Source organism: Bombina bombina, chromosome 7, assembly GCF_027579735.1.
Source record: "Bombina bombina isolate aBomBom1 chromosome 7, aBomBom1.pri, whole genome shotgun sequence".
NCBI lineage: Eukaryota > Metazoa > Chordata > Amphibia > Anura > Bombinatoridae > Bombina > Bombina bombina.
In genome coordinates, this window is record NC_069505.1 from 397,526,804 (window position 1) to 397,549,884 (window position 23,081).

At 43.9% G+C, this 23,081-nt stretch overlaps 1 protein-coding gene across 4 annotated transcripts in view; it reads right to left on the reverse strand.

Annotated features, from left to right (window-relative positions):
• The window catches only part of CAMKV (CaM kinase like vesicle associated), a 287,821-nt gene that overhangs the window by 247,497 nt on the left and 17,243 nt on the right, over positions 1-23,081 (reverse strand). Inside the window, exon 1 of one of the 4 annotated variants that reach the window (XM_053721147.1) lies at positions 4,809-5,017. The exons of 1 other annotated variant lie outside the window; for it this stretch is intronic. The gene's annotated coding sequence lies outside the window, so the exon portion shown is untranslated. Of the gene's footprint in view, positions 1-4,754; positions 5,018-23,081 lie in introns of those variants that run through there. 2 more of the 4 variants (XM_053721146.1, XM_053721145.1) reach the window with 2 other exon arrangements.

The following is a 23,081-nucleotide window of genomic DNA, read 5'->3' on the forward strand; positions in this document are numbered from 1 at the left end:
CAAAATGGCTGTAACATTATATTACTCTGCTGTAATCTCTCCTAGCTGCATTGCTGAATACTGTTAAGCTCTGACTGCACTGGTTTAATATTGTTGTTGTGTAAGGAGTTTGTTTCCCCATAGCAACATTCTCTTTCCTGGAATATGTAGGAACCTTGTTCCTTCTGACAATGCTTAGCAGTATTCCAGCTCTTACATTTCTTATTGTGTCTAAATGTATTGTCTAAAAAATTGTCTAAAATGTATTGTCTAAAAAACACTCACTGCAATAAGCCAGATACTGAGTGCCTTATTGCCCTGTAATATCTCATTAGTTACCCAGCCCCTGAGTGCCTTATTGCCCTGTAACATCTCATTAGTTACCAAGCTCCTGAGTGCCTTATTGCCCTGTAACATCTCATTAGTTACCCAGCTCCTGAGTGCCTTATTGCCCTGTAACATCTCATTAATTTACCCAGCTCCTGAGTGTCTTATTGCGCTGTAACAACTCATTAATTACCCAGCTCTGAGTGCCTTATTGCCCTGTAACATATCATTAGTTACCCAGCTCCTACGTGCCTTATTGCCCTGTAACATCACATTACAGTAACCCAGCCCCTGAGTGCCTTATTGCCCTGCAACATCTCATTACAGTAACCCAGCACCTGAGTGCCTTATTGCCCTGTAACATTACATTACAGTAACCCAGCTCCTGAGTGCCTTATTGCCCTGTAACATTACATTACAGTAACCCAGCCCCTGAGTGCCTTATTGCCCTGTAACATCACATTACAGTAACCCAGCCCCTGAGTGCCTTATTGCCCTGCAACATCTCATTACAGTAACCCAGCACCTGAGTGCCTTATTGCCCTGTAACATTACATTACAGTAACCCAGCTCCTGAGTGCCTTATTGCCCTGTAACATCACATTACAGTAACCCAGCCCCTGAGTGCCTTATTGCCCTGTAACATCTCATTAATTTACCCAGCTCCTGAGTGTCTTATTGCGCTGTAACAACTCATTAATTACCCAGCTCTGAGTGCCTTATTGCCCTGTAACATATCATTAGTTACCCAGCTCCTACGTGCCTTATTGCCCTGCAACATCTCATTACAGTAACCCAGCACCTGAGTGCCTTATTGCCCTGTAACATTACATTACAGTAACCCAGCCCCTGAGTGCCTTATTGCCCTGTAACATCACATTACAGTAACCCAGCCCCTGAGTGCCTTATTACCCTGTAACATCTCATTAATTACCCAGTTCCTGAGTGCCTTATTGCCCTGTAACATCTCATTAATTTACCCAGCTCCTGAGTGTCTTATTGTGCTGTAACAACTCATTAATTACCCAGCTCTGAGTGCCTTATTGCCCTGTAACATATCATTAGTTACCCAGCTCCTACGTGCCTTATTGCCCTGTAACATCACATTACAGTAACCCAGCCCCTGAGTGCCTTATTGCCCTGTAACATCTCATTACAGTAACCCAGCACCTGAGTGCCTTATTGTCCTGTAACATTACATTACAGTAACCCAGCCCCTGAGTGCCTTATTGCGCTGTAACATCACATTACAGTAACTCAGCCCCTGAGTGCCTTATTACCCTGTAACATCTCATTAATTACCCAGCTCCTGAGTGCCTTATTGCCCTGTAACATCACATTACAGTAACCCAGCCCCTGAGTGCCTTATTACCCTGTAACATCTCATTAATTACCCAGCTCCTGAGTGCCTTATTACCCTGTAACATATCATCAGTTGCCCAGCTCCTGAGTGGCTTATTGCCCTGTAACATCTCATTAGTTACCCAGCTCCTGAGTGCCTTATTACCCTGTAACATCTCATTAGTTACCCAGCCCCTGAGTGCCTTATTGCCCTGTAACATCTCATTAGTTACCCAGCTCCTGAGTGCCTTATTGCCCTGTAACATCTCATTAAAGTAACCCAGCCCCTGAGTACCTTATTGCCCTGTGACATCTCATTAAAGTAACCCAGCTCCTGAGTGTGTTATTGCCCTGTAACATATTATTAGTTACCCAGATACTGAGTGCCTTATTGCCAGGAAAACCTCACTTCAATAAGCAAGCGACTGAGTGAATTATTGCCAGGTAAACCATACTGCAGTTACCCAACTAGTTCCCTTGTACCATCTCATTGCAGAAATCCAGTCCCTAAATGCCTTGCTGATATACAAAAATCTATGACATCTCATTACAGTAAAAAAACTCACTTCAATAAGCCAGCTTCCGAGTGCCTTATTGCCCTGTAACATTTTATGACAGTAACCCAACCCCTGAGTGCCTTATTGCCCTGTAACATCTGATTACAGTAACCCAGCTCCTGAGTGCCTTATTACTCTGTGAAATCTCATTACAGTAACCCAGCCCCTGAGTGCCTTATTGCCCTGTGACATCTCATTACAGTAACCCAGCCCCTGAATGCCTTATTGCCCTGTAACATCTAATTACAGTTACAAGCCCCTGAGTGCCGTATTGCCCTGTAACATCTCATTACAGTAACCCAGCCCCTGAGTGCCTTATTGCCCTGTAACATCTCATTAGTTACCCAGCCCCTGAGTGCCTTATTGCCCTGTAACATCTCATTAGTTACCCAGCTACTGAGTGCCTTATTGCCCTGTAACATCTCATGACAGTAACCCAACCCCTGAGTGCCTTATTGACCTGTAACATCTGATTACAGTAACCCAGCTCCTGAGTGCCTTATTACGCTGTAATATCACATTACAATAACCGAGCCCCTGAGTGCCTTATTGCCCTGTAACATCTCATTACAGTAACCCAGCCCCTGAGTGCCTTATTGCCCTGTGACATCTCATTACAGTAACCCAGCCCCTGAGTGCCTTATTGCCCTGTAACATCTCATTACAGTGACCCAGCCCCAGAGTGCCTTATTGCCCTGTAACATCTCATTACAGTAACCCAGCCCCTGAGTGCCTTATTGCCCTGTAACATCACATTACAGTAATCCAGCTACTGAGTGCCTTATTGCTCTGTAACATTACATTACAGTAACCCAGCCCCTGAGTGCCTTATTACACTGTAACATCTCATTACAGTAACCCAGCCCCTGTGTGCTTTATTGCCCTGTAACATCTCATTACAGTTACAAGCCCCTGAGTGCCTTATTGCCTTGTAACATCTCATTACAGTAACCCAGCCCCTGTGTGCTTTATTGCCCTGTAACATCTCATTACAGTTACAAGCCCCTGAGTGCCTTATTGCCCTGTAACATCTCATTACAGTTACAAGCCCCTGAGTGCCTTATTGCCCTGTAACATCTCATTACAATAACCCAGCCTGAGTGCCTTATTGCCCTGTAACATCTCATTACAGTAACCCAGTCCGAGTGCCTTATTGCCCTGTAACATCTCATTACAGTAACCCAGTCCCTGAGTGCCTTATTGCCCTGTAACTCTCATTACAGTAACCCAGCCCCTGAGTGCCTTATTGCCCTGTAACATCTCATTACAGTAACCCAGTCCCTGAGTGCCTTATTGCCCTGTAACATCTCATTACAGTAACCCAGCCCGAGTGCCCTATTGCTCTGTAACATCTCATTACAGTAACCCAGTCCCTGAGTGCCTTATTGCACTGTAACATCTCATTACAGTAACCCAGTCCCTGAGTGCCTTATTGCCCTGTAACATCTCATTACAGTAACCCAGCCCGAGTGCCCTATTGCTCTGTAACTTCTCATTACAGTAACCCAGCCCCTGAGTGCCTTATTAACCTGTAACATCTCATTACAGTAACCCAGCCCCTGAGTGCCTTATTGCCCTGTAACATCACATTACAGTAACCCAGCCCCTGAGTGACTTATTGCCCTGTAACATCACATTACAGTAACCCAGCCCCTGAGTGCCTTATTGCCCTGTAACATCACATTACAGTAACCCAGCCCCTGTGTGCTTTATTGCCCTGTAACATCTCTTTACAGTAACCCAGCCCCTGTGTGCTTTATTGCCCTGTAACATCACATTACAGTAACCCAGTCACTTAGTGCCTTATTGCCCTGTAACATCACATGACAATAATCCAGCCCCTGAGTGCCTTATTGCCCTGTAACATCGCATTACAGTAACCCAGCCCCTGAGTGCCTTATTGCTCTGTAACATCTCATGACAGTAACCCAGCCCCTGAATACCTTATTGCGCTGTAACATCTAATTACAGTAACCCAGCCCCTGAGTGCCTTATTGCGCTGTAACATCTAATTACAGTAACCCAGCCCCTGAGTGCCTTATTACCCTGTAACATCACATTACAGTAACCCAGCCCCTGAGTGCCTTATTACCCTGTAACATCACATTACAGTAACCCAGCCCCTGTGTGCTTTGTTGCCCTGTAACATCACATTACAGTAACCCAGCCACTTAGTGCCTTATTGCCCTGTAACATCACATTACAGTAACCCAGCCCTGAGTGCCTTATTGCTCTGTAACATCTCATTACAGTAACCCAGCCCCTGAGTGCCTTATTGCTCTGTAACATCACATTACAGTAACCCAGCCACTTAGTGCCTTATTGCCCTGTAACATCACATTACAGTAACCCAGCCACTTAGTGCCTTATTGCCCTGTAACATCACATTACAATAATCCAGCTCCTGAGTGCCTTATTGCCCTGTAACATCACCATACTGTAATCCAGAGCCTGAGTGCCTTATTGCCCTGTAACATCCCATTGCAGTAACCCAGCCCTGGTAACATTTCACTTTAGCATCTGCTGAGGGTTTTGTTAAAGAATTTATACCTTACTTCAGCGTGTTCCTTATAATTCCTGTAACTCACAACTGCAGAAACCAACCTCCCGGATTTCTTATCCTCTTGTAACAATTCTATGCAGTAACCCAGCTCCTTATTCTCCGCAGCATCACATTAGATTATTGCTTTAGTACTTGATAAAGTTTTACAGTGTCACGGCCATGCTCTGGAGGAGTGTTTGGATGTTATTTCCGTTCTCCCTGTCATCCAGTTTGTTCCTTATTTGTGGCACTCGCCCCACTCCCCATGTCACTGCAGTATTATTACCAAAGATCCTTATCCACAACACTACACAATGTATCATTTACAGACTAAAAATAACCTAGACCCACCCCACAGCTGGAGTTCTCTATCCCCCCCCCATTCCTTTTCAGGGGGATCCTACTCTCCCCAACTTACATCCAGATCATTATAGAGCAAAGCAATAATTTATCAACTATAAATATACACTTACAAACTAATATATATCAGATGTGATACAATCTATAAAATCATCTACAATCTGATCAGAAATTTGTCTATTAAAGATGATTTAAATTGAAACAAATAGTAAAATTTCAAGAGGCATTAAAGGGACACTGAACCCAAATGTTTTCTTTTGTGATTCAGATAGAGCATGCAATTTTAAGCAACTTTCTAATTTACTCCTATTATCACATTTTCTTCATTCTCTTTGTATCTTTATTTGAAAAGCAAGAATGGAAGTTTAGATGCCGGCCCATTTTTGGTGAACAACCTGGGTTGTTCTTGCTGATTGGTGGATAAATTCACCCACCAATAAACAAGTGCTGTCCATTGTTCTGAACCAAAAATTGTCTGGCTCCTTAGCTTAGATGCCTTCTTTCTCAAAAAAAGATAGCAAGAGAGCAAAGAAAAATTGATAATAGGAGTAAATTAGAAAGTTGCTTAAAATTGCATGCTCTATCTGAATCACGAAAGAAAAAATTTGGGTTCAGTGTCCCTTTAACTAATTTCTTCTCAGTACAATCCATAAAGGCACATAAACCTACAATTGTTTCTTTCATGATTCAGAAAGAGCACCCAATTTTAAAATGACATTCAAATTTACTTATATTATCAAATTTGCTTCATTTTCTTGGTATCCATTGTTGAAGATGCAAACATGCACTGCTGGGAGCGAACACATCTGGTGAACCAATCACAAGAGACATATAGATGTGCCGCCACCAATAAAAAGCTAGCTCCTAGTAGTGCACTGCTGCTCTTGAACCTACCTGGGTATGCTTTAAAAAAAAAAGGATAACAAGAGACCAAAGCAAATTAGGCAATAGGAGTACATTGGAAAGTTGTTTAAAATCACACGGTCTTTCTGAATAAAGAAAGTAGGCTCAGGCACATGCACGTTGACATGCACATTTGGAACTTCAACTTCTTTTCCCCACCCAATAACTGACACGACACATGAAAATTAGGGTGAAAAGGCCGCAGCCCGCATTTATTGAAATACAACATAACGTGATTTCAACCTCATAATAAATCACATGGGTGCAGCCTCCCAACTGTTCCCACGTGCCTTCCACAGGCTATTGCCAGACACGCCTCCAAGCCTCACATCTCTCCCCCATTTTAAGGGAGGTCTCATTTTAACTTTAAAAGCCTCATAAGGCCACACCCGCCACTGCTGTGGCAACCTCATAACAACAACTAGAGAGGGAGGGAGCTTCTTTCCTGCTTAACTAAAACTGATCACAGCTTCAGCTGGCCCCACCCACTTAACTGCTCCCTAACACCTCCTCCCTTTACCCAACAAATCTGCCTAGCAACACCTGGCTGCACTATGCTCTGTTGCTGTCATTAACCCCTCCAGTCCAGTCTGTTCTTGTGGGGTTCTATTGACAGGTGAAAAGGCTGCAGCCCGCATTTATTGAAATACAACATAACGTAATTTCAACCTCATAATAAATCACAAACTCCCATGGGTGCAGCCTCCCAACAGGCTATTGCCAGACACGTCTCCAAGCCTCACATCTCTCCCCCATTTTAAGGGAGGTCCCATTTTAACTTTAAAAGCCTCATAAGGCCACACCCGCCACAGCCCAGCCTACGGCCCGGGCGCCAACCACACGGGCTAAGGCCTTTTGCACCCCTTTTCTCAAACTGAAATTGAACAAATGGAGCTCTACCTCATTGAGGTGCACCCCGTCTTTCAGGAAGAAACACCTACCCAACTCCCCTTCAAATTCTACGTGACGAATCCCCAACCCACCCAGCTGGGCAACAAAACCAGACATTGTTCTATTAACCTTTTTTCTCGAGTTTTCCAGCCTCTTAACATCCCAAGCTGATCTCCAACTCAATCTGGTCACCATCTCCGACCAAACAATGACCACCTGGGGGAACAATTCTTTCAGGCGCCATACCCCCCTCTCATTTTGTCCACTAGCTCCTTCTGTGCCATAAACCCAAGGTCATTTCCCCCAGCATGAATAACCAGAATGTCAGGGGGCCTATAAAGCCTAGCGTACTCACTCACCAATCCCACCACCTGATCCCACTTTAACCCCCGGACCCCAAACCACTTCACTAACACCCTATTAACTGGAAAACTCAGCTGGATTCCTGCATCCTTCACTGCTGCTGCCTTTCGGGCCCTATAATTGTAGGAGTGACCCACTATCCAACAATGTAACGGACCTGTAGAAACACAAAAGCTAAACTCTCAAATCGGGCCTCACATATCTCGTAACATCCCAATTTCCATCTCCCCACATTCATCATCACCTTCTCACTCAAACCCAGGTCATGGACCTCAGTCGCTGCCCTGATACGGAATGAATGACTCCCAAAATCCCTGGGATCCTCCCCCACTACCTCCAACACTCGCTTGAGCACCGCCCCAAACTGAAACTTAGACAACACACCTCCATTCTCATGTATCAGAAGGGGGCCTTCCCCCACCGGCCTCCTGTAGAAACACAAAAGCTAAACTCTCAAATCGGGCCTCACATATCTCGTAACATCCCAATTTCCATCTCCCCACATTCATCATCACCTTCTCACTCAAACCCAGGTCATGGGCCTCAGTCACTGCCCTGATACGGAATGAATGACTCCCAAAATCCCTGGGATCCTCCCCCACTACCTCCAACACTCGCTTGAGCACCGCCCCAAACTGAAACTTAGACAACACACCTCCATTCTCATGTATCAGAAGGGGGCCTTCCCCCACCGGCCTCCTATTAACATACTCCCTCACTGCCACCACGGGACAACATTCCCCCCCCCAATTGCAAACAGCCGGATCCAATGTCCCTTACACTCCTGATCAATCTTAGACTTTCTGAGCCATATCAACACCTCCGACTCACCAACACCTCCTTCATCCACACACACCCCGTATCTTTCCTACTCGCCCCGACTAACTCCAAGACCCTAAAGGCCCCCGAAAAAGGCCAACACATAAGCTGCCCGAAACAACAGGAATTCGAAATCTGAAGAACAAACACTGTTCAAGCCTTCCACCACCCTCCTCAACAAGGAGAACACCAACGGGCGTCTTCTATCCCCCATACCTTTACCTCTGCAAATTCCCCGAACCGCCAACTTAGCCACAACGTTCTTTGTCAAATCCCCCAACCCAATATTTGAAACAGAGAGGCTAATGCCGCCACCCGCTTTTTTACCATAGCCTTTGATACCCCAACTCTATCTCATTCCTCAATCCATTCCACAAGGCAGGACATCATCCTATCGTCTGACAGGCCTATCCCTTTGCCCCCATCCACTGAAACCACTGAACCCAAACTGGTGCATAAGACCTCCACGTGCTCTGGGCTAAAGCCCCCTTTGCCAGCCTCAATCGCCTAGAAAATTCAACTGCCATAAGTCCCCAGGGCATTCCACTCCTTTCGCATCCGCCTCCAGAGCCGCCTCCCGAAACCTCTTCCACTGCAAACTGGAAAGAAAGTCAGCAATTATGTTCAACCTTCCCGGGACATGGACTGCATGAAAAAGGACATTACCCCTAAAGCATTCCAGCACAAACACCCAAAGGAGTCGGATCACCAGCACAGACTTTGCCGTCAACTTATTGATCGCAAACACCACCCCCAAGTTGTCAGAGTTCCGGTTCCCCAGGAACTCCTTCCACACCATGACCGCCACCACCAACGGGAACAGTTCCAGGAACACCAGGTTCCTGGTTAAACCCCCTTCTCTCCAAGCCTCTGGCCACGTCCCTACACACCATTTGCCATTCAAGTATGCCCCAAAACCATGGGCACCAGACACATCTGTATACAAATGCAGCTCTGCATCCGACTGCGTCACCTCCTGCACCATGGACTTCCTGTTAAACTCCTCCAGGAAAATCAGCCACACCCTCAAATCCTCCTTCAGATCCTTTGAAAGTCTAACCCTGTGGTGCGGCGCCTTTAGGCCCGCCATTGTCAATGACAATCTACTCCCAAACACTCTATCCACCGGGATTACCTTCCATGCAAAGTTCAACTTACCCAAAAGAGACTGAATTCTCTCAGGGTTACCTTCCCCTTCTGAACCACTCTAGCAATGACCATTCGCAAGTCCTCCACTTTCTCCCTAGGCAAGCTGAACTCCATGCGCACCGAGTCAATCTGGATCCCCAGAAAGCTTAACACTGTAACAGGACCCTCCATCTTCTCTGCTGCCACCGGGATGCCAAATAGGTCCTCCACCTCCAGGAATGTGATCAATAAGAGCTTGCAGTCCCCCGAATCCGCCGATCCCACAAACAGAAAATCGTCCAAGTAGTGGACTAGGGAGGACTTCCCAGATTTGACCTTCACCACCCATTCTACAAAGGAACTGAATTTTTCAAAATACGAGCACGAAATAGAACACCCCATGGGCAAACACAAGTCCACAAAGAACTCCCCCTGAAAATGACAACCCAAAAGGTGGTGACACGTCACGTGCACTGGTAACAGCCGAAAGGCCGCCTCCACATCCACCTTAGCCAACCAGGCTCCCCATCCGGCCCTCCGAACCACACGAACAGCCTCATCAAAGGATGCGTACCGCCAAGGATGGGTCAATCCCATCATTAACCGACAACCCTTTCGGATACGAAAGGTGGTGGATCATCCTATACTGCCCTGGCACCTTCTTTGGGACCACACCCAAGGGCGACACCTGCAACCCTGGCAATGGCAGGTCCCGAAAGGGGCCAGCCATCCTACCCAGAGCCACTTCCTTCTCCAACTTGGCTCTGACCACCTGTGGAAATTCCAATGCAGATCTCAAATTCCCCGAAATCCCTAAGCTCCCCGTTCCCTCAAAAGGAATGCGGAAACCTGAGCTAAACCCAGTAAGCAACAGCTCCACATCCTCCCATTTTCCTCTCCTCTTAGCGTACTGCCTTAGCCAAGGCAGCATCTCTCTTTCCCTCACTGGTGTCCGCGCTCGCAACAACACCCTCACCCACTTTTCCGGCCCCCTTGTTTCTCTTGAAACATTTTGCTCCCGAATGAGTTTTTCCACACATGGAGCACTCATGTTTATACTTGTTGCTCCAAATTGGCATGCCCCCTCGTTAAATTGGAAGCATAATCCTTTTTTAATGGCCACTGCTGTTGCTCCGATTCCTCCACTCGCGTCTCCCCCAACTTCAGTCCCCCGAAAGGACTGGCCCCTCAATGGTTTTATGAGCTCTAGCAAGACTCCCATCTCACCATCATCCCATCTCATCTCTAGACGAACCGCCACCCACTACGAAACTGTTCGTCATAGCGCCACCACGCTAAACCACCATAGGATCTGTGAGCTCCCGAAATCTCATCCAGGTAGCAAAACATTGCTGAACAGTTCTCAGGAAACTTCTCCCCCACCACACTGGCCAATATGCAAAAGGCCTTAGACCAATTGGCGAAAGTCTTCGGCAATTTCCTCCATCTCTTCTTCCTCTCCTCCTCATCCTCCTTTCCCTGCTCCACCTACGGATCCTCCTTCACCTCTATAAAATGGTCCAGTGGGAGCAAGGAAAACAATTCCACAAACGCTTCCAAATCTTTTATTTGACCTCCTTGTTCAGATGAATCCCCAATGGGCCAACCGAGCATAAACAAGGCCGTCTTAACGCCTGATCTGCAACCTTTAAGACTTTCCTTTCCTGTGTCACAGCCGACGTCCCTTTCTCCCCTACTATCCCCACGCTGGCTTGCACCTGCCCGCCGACCACAGTCGGCAGTGCCATACTACCAGCCCCCCCACTGGCCATAACCTGCCCGCTGGCCCAAGCCAACAGAGCAGTACTACCACCCCCCCCGGGACCCATGCCCCCGCAGCCCCCACTGCCCTGCTCCGCGGTGCCACACTTACCTCCTTACCCTACAATGTTGCAACCAGCTCCTTCAATTCTCTCAACACATGCCATGCATACCCTCATTCCCCAAACACCCCCCCCACCCCTACAGTGGCCCACACCTTCTCACCTGTGGGCCTTGTCTCCGGTAGCTCTGTCCTACACTGCCCGCTCACAGTCTGCCTCTCCCCATTTCCTCGTTCACTGCGTGCCTGCGAAATATCCCTTCTCTGTCTTTCCTGAGCTGAATGCTCCAGTCTACCCCATGCAGGTGACGCGTACCCCTCCAGCTCCCTGCAGCTCCTCTGAGGTGTCCGGGAATGGTCCCAACGCTGTGACATCCTGGGCCGGCTCCTGTCTCTCCTAATTTGCCTTTCTGAAGCATGAGCAGCCCTCTGGGAAGGAGGAGAAGTGGTAAACCTAGCACCCCCATCTGCCCCCCTCTCCCTACCTCCCCTCATCCTCCCCTCCCTTACTCCCCTATGACCCCCTATCACCTCTGCCCCCTTATTCCCCCCTTTTTCAGGCACCAGGAAATGAAGCAGCTGCATACCCGCAGCCAAATCTCCTACCTGAGCCGTATTCTCCTGCTCCGTTGCACACTCCACTGTAGGCTCCTCCCCCGCAAAGCCACTGTAGGTCTCCTCGACCTACAGCGCATCCGCCTCCAGATCCTGTCGCATAGAATGCGCCAGTGGCAACCCCTGCTGACCTTCAGGGATGCTGTACTCCTCCTTAGGTTCTGAAAATAAAACACGACATGTCACTCCCATGCGTCCCAGCATACCCACCCTCCTCCAGCTACTGTCTGACTCAACTGCACCCCACCTCTCTGAACCCCACTGCCCCTCATCCTTGTTCTCCCCCCTCGCCCCTTCCACCCTAACCCCTTGCACCATCTCCTCCAGAACAACTCCCAAACCTGCCCTGCTCACACCACAGCCTTCCCGGTCACTTCCTGTACTCCCCCACACCTCCACTTCACTACCTCCCCCACCCCTGCTAATGCTCCCACCTTGCTCCCTCTCTGCCACATTGCCCCCAACTTGCTCCTCCTCTGGTACCTCCCGGTCCGCCCACTGACCCAATGTGTCTAATGACACCCCCTCCATTCCCCTCTCACCACTCCTGACACCTCTCCTCAGCTCCAACTCCTCCTGTCCTCTGCTCTGCTGTGCAGCCTCCTGCTCCCTGCCACTCTCACTCCGCGACGTCCCAGCGATGACGTCACCGCTCCTGACAGCCTTCCTCTTTTGCCGCCCTCTGCTTGCCTCCTTCTCCCTCGCGGGAGACACTGCTAGGCCACTGGCACTCCGCTTCCTACCTCAGCTCCAACTCCTCCTGTCCTCTGCTCTGCTGTGCAGCCTTTTGCTCCCTGCCGCTCTAACTCCGCAACGTCCCAGAAATGACGTCACCGCTCCTGACAGCCTTTCTCTTTTGCCGCTCTCTGCTTGCCTCCTTCTCCCTCACGGAAAACACCACTAGGCCACCGGCTCTCCGACCGCCTCCTGGTCCCGATTGAGGGGCTAAGCCACACCGCTGTCCTAGACTGGTGCACCGGCCGACCATAAACCACCACCTGTCCTACAGCTCCTGCGGGCTCTCCCGTAGCCGTTCTGCCTCCAGCACTGCTGTCCCCCTCTGCTCCATCTACTGGCCTTTGCTGAACCCAGGTGAGCCCCTTCCTTTCGGCCAGGACATGAGCAGATATTGGAAAATTCACCAATACCATGCATCCATGAGTCCATGGAATAGATTCATGAATCCTGAAACATAAATTAAGAAGCAGTGGTCTTAAGACCTCTGCTTCTTAACTCATCCGCCACCTCTGAGTCGGCGGACAGCAATCATCAGATACAATCAGATTTTTGAGACCCCCTGCTAGCGGCCGATTGGCCGCGAATGTGCAAGGGGAGGCATTGCACAAGCATTTCACTAGAAATGCTTGTGCAATGTTAATGCAATGTTAAATGCCGACAGCGTATAATGTTGGCATTTAGAGATGTCGGCGGACATGATCCGCTACAGGCCCCCGTGAGACCACCAGTTTTGCGCTATATACAGTATATATATATATATATATATATATATATATATCAACAACAAAATGGATACATGAAGTTCAACAGTCATAGGGTATTGCTAAAGTGAAAAATTGCCTTTTTGATATGTTTGAGAGTATTTCAAGATATTTGAAATAATTCTATTATCTTACGCATGTGCAATACACATTAAAATGGCCATTGAGTAAATAAATATATGGTCTAGAATAATTAAACCTACATTCAGCACTATTGTATAGTAGTCAGTGGGTAGTGGGAAGGCCAGATATTTACATATGTATATGTATTTCATAGATATATAAGCAATATTGTGTCTAGCAATTGTGATCTGTAAGAAACATGAGAAAATGGAAATCACAACCGGAACATCTAGAAATGGCGTTTAGCGATCACGTTCTTAAAATGTTTCTTTCTATTTCATACTACAGTTTTGTGATTGTAAGCACAGAACAGTAATTCCGTCTTGTTAAAGGGACATGAAATCCAAATTTTTTCTTTCATGATTCAGATAGAGCATCTGATTTTAAACGTTTTCTAATTTACTTCTATCATCAATTTTTCTATGTTTCTTGGTATTTTTTATTGAAAAGCAGGGATGTATGCTTAGGAGCAAGACCATATCTAGTGCACTAGATGGCAGCAGTTTTGCAAGAATGTTATACATTAGCAAGAGCACTAGATGGCAGCACTATTTCCTGTCATGTAGAACTAATGTTATACATTAACAAGAGCACTAGATGGCAGCACTATTTCCTGTCATGTAGTACTAATATTATACATTAGCAAGAGCACTAGATGGCAGCACTATTTCCTGTCATGTAGTACTAATGTTATACATTAGCAAGAGCGCTAGATGGCAGCACTATTTCCTGTCATGTAGTACTAATGTTATACATTAACAAGAGCGCTAGATGGCAGCACTATTTCCTGTCATGTAGCACTAATATTATACATTAGCAAGAGCACTAGATGGCAGCACTATTTCCTGTCATGTAGTACTAATGTTATACATTAGCAAGAGCACTAGATGGCAGCACTATTTCCTGTCATGTAGTACTAATGTTATACATTAGCAAGAGCACTAGATGGCAGCACTATTTCCTGTAATGTAGTACTAATGTTATACATTAGCAACAGCACTAGATGGCAGCACTATTTCCTGTCATGTAGTACTAATGTTATACATTAGCAAGAGCACTAGATGGCAGCACTATTTCCTGTAATATAGTACTAATGTTATACATTAGCAAGAGCACTAGAGGGCAGCACTATTTCCTGTCATGTAGTACTAATGTTATACATTAGCAAGATCACTAGATGGCAGCACTATTTCCTGTCATGTAGTACTAATGTTATACATTAGCAAGAGCACTAGATGGCAGCACTATTTCCTGTCATGTAGTACTAATGTTATACATTAGCAAGAGCACTACATGGCAGCACTATTTCCTGTCATGTAGAACTAATGTTATACATGAGCAAGAGCACTAGAGGGCAGCACTATTTCCTGTCATGTAGTACTAATGTTATACATTAGCAAGAGCACTAGATGGCAGCACTATGTCATGTCATGTAGTACTAATATTATACATTAGCAACAGCACTAGATGGCAGCACTATTTCCTGTCATGTAGTACTAATGTTATACATTAGCAAGAGCACTAGATGGCAGCACTATTTCCTGTCATGTAGTACTAATGTTATACATTAGCAAGAGCACTAGAGGGCAGCACTATTTCCTGTCATGTAGTACTAATGTTATACATTAGCAAGAGCACTAGATGGCAGCACTATTTACTGTCATGTAGTACTGTTATACATTAGCAAGAGCACTAGATGGCAGCACTATTTCCTGTCATGTAGTACTAATGTTGTACATTAGCAAGAGCACTAGATGGCAACACTATTTCCTGTCATGTAGTACTAATGTTGTACATTAGCAAGAGCACTAGATGGCAGCACTATTTCCTGTCATGTAGTACTAATGTTATACATTAACAAGAGCACTAGATGGCAGCACTATCTCCTGTCATGTAGTACTAATGTTATACATTAGCAAGAGCACTAGATGACAGCACTATTTCCTGTCATGTAGTACTAATGTTATCCATTTGCAAGAGCACTAGATGGCAGTACTATTTCCTGTCATGTAGTACTAATGTTATACATTTGCAAGAGCACTAGATAACAGCACTATTTCCTGTCATGTAGTACTAATGTTATACATTAGCAAGAGCACTAGATGGCAGCACTATTTCCTGTCATGTAGTACTAATGTTATACATTAGCAAGAGCACTAAATGGCAGCACTATTTCCTGTCATGTAGTACTAATGTTATACATTAGCAAGAGCACTAGATGGCAGCACTATTTCCTGTCATGTAGTATTAATGTTATACATTAGCAAGAGCACTAGATGGCAGCACTATTTCCTGTCATGTAGTACTAGTGTTATACATTAGCAAGAGCACTAGATGGCAGCACTATTTCCTGTCATGTAGTACTAATGTTATACATTAGCAAGAGCACTAAATGGCAGCACTATTTCCTGTCATGTAGTACTAATGTTATACATTAGCAAGAGCACTAGATGGCAGCACTATTTCCTGTCATGTAGTACTAATGTTATACATTAACAAGAGCACTAGATGGCAGCACTATTTCCTGTCATGTAGTACTAATGTTATCCATTTGCAAGAGCACTAGATGGCAGCACTTTTTTCCTGCCATGTAGTGCACCAGATGCCTACCTAGGTATCTCTTCTACATGGGAACAAAGCAAAGTTGATAACAGAAGTAAATTGGAAACTTTTTTAAAATGATATTCTCTCTCTGAATCACAAAAGAAAATGTTAGGGTTTCAAATCCCTTTAAAGGGGATTTCTCTCAGCAATTGCAAAGTTGTGATTGGGATTTAACCATTTGCTGTTCTGTCTTATTTGTTGTCAACCAAGATCGTTTGCATGGGTTTTAACAGTTAAAGGGACAGTCTACTTCAGAATTTTTATTAGATAATCCCTTTATTACCCATTCCCCAGTTTTGCATAACAAACACAGTGATATTAATATACGTTTTACCTCTGTGTCTACCTTGTATCTAAATCTCTGCAGACTGCCCCATTATCTCAGTTATTTTTTCAGACTTGCGCTTTAGCCAATCAGTGCTGACTCATAAATAACTCCACAGGAGTGAGCACAATGTTATCTATATGGCCCACATGAACTAGCTCTGTCTAGCTGTGAAAAACTGTCAAAATGCAGATAAGAGGCGGCCTTCAAGGAATTAGAAAATAGCATATGAGCCTACCTAGGTTTAGCTTTCAACAAATAATACCAATACTAAAGAAACAAAGCAAATTTGATTAAAAAAGTAAATTGGAAAGTTGTGTAAAATTGCATGCCCTATCTGAATCATGAAAGGGATAGAGGGTGGGCACATGGCATGCTTTGCATATCCCAATAATCCCACATCTACAGGCTGAGAGGGGTCTAGGAACAAGGGTGACGTTCACGTTAGCAAAGTAAGTAATTTAGTGAAATAAAACACAGACAATTTAACTGTATGCATGTGATATGGAACTTACAGTCACCTAAACAAACACTAGTTATTGTGCAACCTACCAATTAAATAGTGAATTTAAGCTATCTCTATCGGGTTCATATGTGTGTATATCTGACTAAAATAAAGTATTACACACATATATACACTTTTTAATAAAAGCTAGTATCAAATACTTTATTTTTATATGTTTGGATATGTTTCATGCAACATTGTTTAACTCTTACAGTTTACTTCCGGGCTCAAACACAAACTATAACTTTAAACTTGTAATATGAGTGCAAGTTAGAGCGTTTGCGATATCCATTGAATGTATAGGTTGCGCTTGAGGAAGTCAGCCGTGCTAACGCATTGTAATATCAAGTCACGCACTAATGTTAGTGCGGTCCAGCGATATTGTGACCCACGCTATCATTAGTGCACTCCTTGTAATCTAGCCTTAAATGTTTAAAGACACATCACTGCGCAAAAATTTCCAGTATATCCGTTATGCACATATAAAAGTGGCATTCAGATTGACTAACACATCATAAACACCACTCCAATTACAAAACACACACAGAAGCTCCTAATAACATCTTGCTTTCCTGTGATCCTCATTCATTATCGGTAGCTCGTGGTAGTTATCCAACTTGGTTGTTTTAGACTGGGAAAGATTGTGACTGCCCTTTTTTCCAGTATAAAAAAATTGTACAAATTAAAATCAACCCCAATATTTTATACAATATTATACATACAGTGAGCAAGAAACGTGCACACTTCTCAGCCTATTTCAATATGCTGTTATGGAGCTAAGATTCAACAAACAAGACAAAGAGCAACAGATAAATTTGACAAGAGAAATAAATTGGAACTTTAAAAAACAAATTTAAAAAAAAGCTATAAGCTGTCTGAAAGTTTAATTTTGACCTCCATATTTTTGGTAAGATCTTCAGGAAATATTTTGGACTAGATCAGAAACAATTTATCCCTAACATAAACGTTGGTAAAAAATGTGATATCTGGAATGATCTCACTTGTTTGTGGAATCCCAGAGGCAGAACTTTTTTTCACTCTGAGATAAAATAAAAGTGATTTTTTTCTGCAGGCCATTTTGAAATGAAATTTTAAATTAAGCAGTTCCACTACAGCACCAACTCAACTGCTATGTGTTTATTAACTGGAGAATTAAGCAATTCTTAAAGTTTTATAATATAGTGCAGCAGTTGAACATTGTGTTGCAAATTAGCTTCAGAGAAAAAACAAACGGCTAGATTACGAGTTGTGCGTTAGGGTAAAAAAGCAGCGTTAAGAGGTCCTAACGCTGCTTTTTTATGCCCGCTGGTATTACGAGTCTTGAAGGTTTATAGTCACAGCACACTTATTTGGCCTTACCGCAATACGACTTACGTAAACGTTGTAAAGTCTTTTTTCTATGGGACTTCCATAGCACCGGTATTACGAGTCTGTCCTGGGAGGCCAAAAAGTGAGCGGTACACAGCATTCTATCGGTACACAGCCAATAGAATGCAAGCTCAATCCTATTGGCTGATTTAGGATTTTTTCTACCTTAATTGTATCAGCCAATCGGAATCTAAGGGACGCCATCTTGGATGACATCACTTAAAGGTACCTTCATTCATCTTTAGTCATCGGATGAAGAGGATGCTCCGCGTCGGAGGTTTTGAAGATGGACCCGCTCCGTGTCGGATGGATGAAGATAGAAGATGCCGTCTGGATGAAGACTTCTGCCCATCTGGAGGACCACTTTGCCCGGCTTGGATGAAGACTTTTCCTGGCTTCGTTGAGGATTTCGGCCCGGCTTGGATGAAGACTTCTCCCGGTAAGTCGATCTTCAGGGGGTTAGTGTTAGGTTTTTTTAAGGGTGTATTGGGTGGGTTTATTTTTTAGGTTAGGGCTTTGGGCTGCAGAAGAGCTAACTGCATTTTTAAGGGCAATGCCCATCCAAATGCCCTTTTCAGGGCAATGGGGAGCTTACTTTTTTTTTAGATAGTATTTTATTTGGGGGGTTGGTTGTGTGGGTGGTGGGTTTTACTATTGGGGGGGCTGTTTGTATTTTTTTTACAGGTAAAAGAGCTGATTACTTTGGGCCAATGCCCCGCAAAAGGCCCTTTTAAGGGCTATTGGTAGTTTAGTTTAGGCTAGGGTTTTTTTTACTTTGGGGGGGCTTTTTTTATTTTGATACGGCTATTAGATTAGGTGTAATTAGTTTAAATATCTTGTGATTTGTTTATTATTTTCTGTAATTTAGTATTGTTTGTTTTTGTACTTTAGCTAATTTAATTTAATTTAGGTAATTGTATTTAATTTAGTTAATTTATTTAATTGTATTGTAGTGTTAGGTGTTAGTGTAACTTAGGTTAGGTTTTATTTTACAGGTACTTTTGTATTTATTTTAGCTAGGTAGTTATTAAATAGTTAATAACTATTTAATAACTATTCTACCTAGTTAAAATAAATACAAACTTGCCTGTAAAATAAACATAAACCCTAAGTAATAACTATTAGTTATATTATAGCTAGCTTAGGGTTTATTTTATAGGTAAGTATTTAGTTTTAAATAGGAATTATTTAGTTAATGATAGGAATTTTTATTTAGATTTAAATTATATTTAAGTTAGGGGGTGTTAGGGTTAGGGTTAGACTTAGACATTGGCCGTTAATAAATGTAGGTAGGTTGCGGCGACATTGGGGGCGGCAGATTAGGGGATAATAAATATAATGTAGGTGGCGGCGATGTTGGGGGCAGCAGATTAGGGGTTCATAAGTATAATGTAGGTGGCGGCGATGTCCGGAGCGGCAGATTAGGGGTTAATAATATAATGTAGGTGTCGGCGATGTCGGGGGCAGCAGATTAGGGTTAATAAGTGTAAGGTTAGGGGTGTTTAGACTCGGGTTCATGTTAGGGTGTTAGGTGTAGACATAAATTTTATTTCCCCATAGGAATCAATGGGGCTGCGTTACTGAGTTTTACGCTGCTTTTTTGCAGGTGTTAGACTTTTTCTCAGCCGGCTCTCCCCGTTGATCACTATGGGGAAATCGTGCACGAGCATGTACGACCAGCTCACCGTTGACTTAAGCAGCGCTGGTATTGGACTGCGGTAACAAGCAAAATTTTGCTCAATGCTCACTTCTTGTCTTTTAACGATGGGTTTCTGAAAACTCGTAATACCAGCGCTGCATGTAAGTGAGCGGTGAGACAAAACTGCTCGTTAGCACCGCATAGCCTTTAACGCAAAACTCGTAATCTAGGCCAAAATTTGTTAAAGGGACAGTCAACCTTTAAATTGTCTTTCTTCCATTGTGTATAAATTGTACTGAACTATATATTTATTTTGCATACCTACTTCACAGTAATCAATTGAATATATTTTCATTTCCAAGCCCTCCGTTAGGGTAATTAAGCAAGCCCTTTCGATGAGTGCTATCCGGATAGGACCTCGGTCGCGAGTGCATCAAGTTTGCGCATGTGCAGAACATCTATAGCACTAATGTATACACGCCCCTGAACGTCTCAGCTCGCCTGTGGCGGGGCAAAATTACCCGCAGGTATTCGCCATTGCACACGAGCGCAATTCTGCGCTCACGTGCAATCCCGCCCCCCTGCCCGCGCACAGCCAATTAAGCGCGGGCAGGAGCTGTCAATCTCCTCGGTCTGACTAGACCGAGGAGATTGAATTTCGCCACCTAAGAGGTGGCGAAGAGGTTAGGGATGCGGCGGTCTGGTGACCGCTGCTTGATAAATTACGGCGAGCAAGTTCTTGTGAGAACTTGTAGCCGTAGGGCTTTAATAAATCTAGCCCTAAGTAGCAGATAAGGCAAAGCAGCCAAGATTCATAGCAAAGCAAAACTGACACTCTGCTTCACATATGGAACCTACCCACTTCCCTTTGTCTCCTCCCTGTGCTAAATTGTATGTTAGTGAGGCTATTGATCTATAGCACGACACAGATATTATTATAAAAATGTCAGTAAGATACTATATGCGACCCCCTTGTTTGACTCCTCCACATGACCAATGAGTAAGGTCTGACATCATATTTATTTTATGAACTTATTTTTCTTGGTATCTTTTGCTGAAAAGCACACCTAGGGCAGAAAGGACATTTAGAACATATATTTTGGTCTTGTCCGATACTAAAAGGGATACAAAACACAAATAGTTTATTTCATGATTCAAATAGAGCATGCAATTTAAACAACTTTCTAATTTACTACTGTTATCATTTTTTCTTCGTTCTCTTGGTATCTTTATTTGAAAAAGTAGAAATGTAAGCTTAGGAGCCAGCCTATTTTTGGTTCAGAACCCTGGGCTACTGTCACGGATACCAGGCTGCCAAGGATACCTCCTCCCATACTGTGGATTGTTGTTTCCCCCAGCTCCCCTTTTCAGTGTTACTTGGAATACACTTTGCCCAGAAAGAGCTGATCCCTGCCCGCTGGCCCCTTCCCTACTCGCCGAGACCCAGCCGGGATCTTATGGAACTACTCGCTGGCTGGGCTCACTAGTGATCTCCGCTGAACTAGAACCCAGGGTTTACGACTGCTTTCTACCTCTGGCTGACCCAGTGTACCCTTTGACTAACTGCCGCTCCATGCCCCAGTAATGGATCATGTCACTTTTTGGACTGGGACATCTCAGGACCCAGAGCTCTCCAATGGTACTTGGGAATAGCTGCAGCTTCCTTGGGATCACCCCAAAACCGCGACCTAGCTATTGTGGGATCCTTATGTGACTATTGCTCCTATGGAGGCGCCAGCCTTCCTGGAGGGGCGGGAATGTTGGGATCAGATAAGGCTCTTATCAAGATGGCCAATGTGTATATAAGCAGTGTGTTTGTCCCAATAAAGTCTGTTCATGTTTTACCTTAATACTGGTCTTGTCTGGTTATTAGGGTGGACTCTTGCTAGAATCATTTATCCCGCTCTACAGGTTCAGGTTCCAGGCTAGAGAAGGACCGTTTGGCAGAGAAAACTAGTTGAGATATCCGGAATCCATCGCAGCTACATTTAGCCACCAATCAGTAAGCGCTACCCAGGTGCTGAACCAAAAATGGGCCAGCTCTTAAGCTTACAATTCTGCTTCTTCAAATATAGATACCAAGAGAAAGAAGAAAAAATGGTAATATGAGTAAATAAGAAAATTGCTTAAAATTGCATGCTCTATCTAAATCATGAAAGAAAAAAAATTGGGTATTGTGTCCCTTTAAAGACATAAGGTCTAGAATTTCTGTCAGCAATACTGAATATTTTCCCCAAGGGATTAGATCACTGGTTTTCAAACCTGTCCTTAGGCCTCCCTAACAGGTCAGATTTCCAGGATTACCTTGGATGAGAGCAGTAAAATAACCGTTTACTAATTAGCTGATTATTTCACCTGTGATCTCGTTCAGATATCCTCAAAATCTTTCCTGTTAGGGAGTCATGAGGACCAGTGGGTTAGATAAACAAACCCTAGTACAAACAATGTTTAATGAAGAATATCATTATATGATTAATAATACGTTAATAGTTTTTGAACAAATAAAATAAATTTGTGAGACTATTTCTAGATAATAAGGGATAACATAGCCCCAATTATAATTAAAGGGACACTAAACCCCCATTTTTGTTTTCTTTCATGATTCAGATAGAGCAGCAATTTTAAGCAACTTTCTAATTTACTCATATTATCATATTATTATTATTATTATTAATTTATATCATATATTATTTTTCTTCATTCTCTTCGTTTAAAAACAGGAAAATAAAGCTTTGGAGCCGCCCATTTTAGGTTCAGCACCCTGGAGAGCTCTTGCTTATTGGTGACTACATTCAGCCAACCAATAAGCAACAGTAACCCAGAAGAACCAAAAATGGGCCGGCTCCTAAGCTTTACCTTCCTGCTTTTTAAATAAAGAGAACTAAGAAAATTTGATAATTGGAGTAAATTAGAAAGTTACTTAAAATTGCATGCTCTAAATCATTAAAGGGACAGTCAAGTCCAAAAAAACCTTTCATGTTTTAAATAGGGCATGTAATTTTAAACAACTTTCCAATTTACTTTTAACACCAATTTTGCTTTGTTCTCTTGGTATTCTTAGTTGGAAGCTAAACCTAGGAGGTTCATATGCTAATTTCTTAAACCTTGAAGGCCGCCTCTAATCTAAATGCATTTTGATAGTTTTCACAACTAGAGGGCATTAGTTCACGTGTTTCATATAGATAACATTGAGCTCATGCACGTGAATTTACCATAGAGACAGATCTGATTGGCCAAACTGCAAGTCTGTCAAAAGAACTGAAATAAGGGGGCAGTCTGCTGAGGCTTAGATACAAAGTAATTACAGTGGTAAAACGTGTATAATTATAACAGTGTTGGTTATGCAAAACTGGGGAATTGGTAATTGGGTT